A 2,799-nucleotide genomic window follows, 5' to 3' on the forward strand; every position below is an offset into this window, starting at 1 on the left:
CACGTAACATCTTACATAAGCGGCTTACATGAAATGCAATAGTTAAAAGCTGCCTTCTGTACTGAAGTTAGCATGTTTCAATTCTGGGCTTTAAGCGGGTTTGCAATCGCTTAAAAATCTGCGCATGACTGGGTGGATTCACCACTCTGATCCAATGGGGCTTTTAGGCAGAAGGGAAGCCAACTGTGCTGAATCAATCTCGCTCCCCAAACCGTTTCTCCCTGGTGTAGGACCGCCATACGTCTGGATTTTCCCAGACATGAACTGGATTTCAAAGGCGGAATTGACGTCTGGTTTGAATTTTCAAAAAGTGGTGCTTTGTCCTGGATCTTAGGCAAGTTGATCGAAAGCAGATGAAAACATTAGCAGGGTTTTAACTTCGCTTGTAATGTAACAAATATCATGGACAATATGGATAGATACCAAACACAGACTATGAAATAATATGCAGTTGGAAATGCTGACAATAGGACCCATGGAGGGGGTGGAGGGAAGTTGCGAGATTCAGAGAAATCTCATTTTATGGATATGTATTCGGCATTGTTAGGTTGGCAGGAGCAGGGACTGGGCAACAGGAGCTCACCCTGTCGCAGGGCTTCGAACTGCCGACCTTCTGATTGGCAAGCCCAAGAGGCTCAGTGGTTTAGACCACCTGCTCGATCCCAGCTCCTGCCAACCTAACAGTTCGAAAGCACACAGTGCAAGTAGATAAATAAGTAGTGCTCCGGTGGGAAGGTAAACGGCGTTTCCGTGCGCTGCTCTGGTTCGCCAGAAGCAGTTTAGTCATGCTGGCCACATGACCCAGAAGCTGTCCCTTGGCCAATAAAGCGAGATGAGCGCCGCAACCCCAGAGTCGGCCACGACTGGACCTAATGGTCAGGGGCCCCTTTACTTTTATTAGGCATTGTAACTAATTTTTCATTTGTAAAACCAAATAAAACTATTTCCAAAAGAAAAATCGCAGTGGGGTTTTTTTGGGGGGGGGTGTCTTCCTAAAAAATAATTTTAAAAAAGCCCCACAACTTTCGCAGTGTCCTGGGTTCTTTACTTTTTGAAATATATACATAGCTGTCAACCTTCCCTTTTTTTGCTGGAAATCCCCTTATTCCAGCGCCGTTTCCCGCTGCTATCCCGGATAGTTAGATATCCCGTAGACTGTCCCTGGGACAGATGAGGCTGCTGATCCCTTATTTTCTAGGCTGCTGATCCCTTATTTTCAAATCTGAAAGTTGACAGCTATGCTTGTGCATCGAAAGTGACAGTTTCCATCCCATTTCTCGCGCTTCCAGGGCAGGCGCCGGATTCCTGCTCCGGGTTTTCGCTGCAGCAGCAGCAAGAGGAACTAAAGCGAGGGGGCTGCTGTTTCTTTTGTGTACAGGGGATCCCTTAAGAAACCGCACAAAGCGGAAATGTGATCTTCCGTGGCGTGGAGGCTGCAGCGAAGAAGGTAAAAGGCATCTTCCTGGAAGACACTTCGCGTGCTTATTCTTGCGAACAACTATTTGACTTTTAGAAGGCATCTGAAATTTTTTCAGGGAGTTTTTTTGAATGCTTGAAGTTTCATTGTGTTTTTAATATTTGGTTGGGAGCAGCCCAGTCAGATGGGCGGCATATGAATGATAAAATTAGTATTATTTTATTTTCCAAAAAAAACCAAAACTCGTTGCTGCTGTTGCTTTTTGCCCTATCTTCTCGGGAACACGAATACAACGCTGGAAGAGAAGCTCCTTTTCCCTTTGGGACGGTTGCTATCCTGTTCAGGCTTCATTCAGGTGCAGCTTTACTTCCGAGTGAGCGTGAAAAGGGGCTCGATTTAAAAAAAATAATAAATAAATTTTCAATTGCAATCCAATAATAGCCTCATTATAACAACACCTAATTGTAATACAATTCCTAATGCCAGTTGTTCCAATACCAGGGGGCTCGATTTTGAGCTCTCCCTAATTTTGATAATTTCCCCAATGATCTCACGATTCTTGAAGCACATTAAAAAATATTGGTCCACGTATACTGAAGGCCTGATGGCTTCAGTTTCATAAGGCCTGGCACATTTTTCTCTCCTGCCTGTTTCTCTCCTTATTAGTATCCAGCCTGAGAGTTTGTGCTCTTTTTAAATTGGCCTAAATGAAAGTTTTACTCTATTGTAGGGTGGGGTTTTGTTTTTGTTTTAGTGGGGTGCTACCATTTCACATTATTTTGGTTCTTTGTTCCAAGTGTCATAGCGCTGCAGCATTTCCTTCTCTTGGCAGTTTTCAAAAGAGTGATTTGTTTGGTTTTACGGTCATGTGTTTTCTGTATTTAATTCACAAGCTTGTTTTATAGCATTGTCGTCGTACCTTGTATGGTGCCTGGAGGACTGTTATATTGTGGCTTATAAACTGAACGGATGAATAAGGGAAAAATTCTAAGTGTTAGAAATTGAAAGAAAAGTTGGAAGGCATTTGAAGACAACCCTGCATAGGGAAGCTTTTAAATGCGGGATGTTTTATAATTTTTAAAATATATGTTGGAAGCCACCCAGAGTGGCCAGGACAACCTAGTCAGATGGGCAGAGTATAACTATTAAAGTTGTTGTTTTATCGTGCTTGGTAACACTTTATCTTTTTTTACAAATTTAATCTGTTGACTTGCCGCTGTATTATTTATGTTCTTTCCTAAAACTTTAATAAATACAGGTGGCAGAGGACAAAAACAAATTAAAGAAAAACAGGAATTGTGCTCTTGAACCCAGTGCATGCATGTAACAACCACGTCCGTGTTTAATTCCTATGTGTATCTGATTATAAATTTCCCTTCAAG

Source organism: Podarcis melisellensis, assembly GCF_964234715.1.
Source record: "Podarcis melisellensis genome assembly, chromosome: 1".
Classification (NCBI taxonomy): Eukaryota; Metazoa; Chordata; class Lepidosauria; order Squamata; family Lacertidae; genus Podarcis; species Podarcis melisellensis.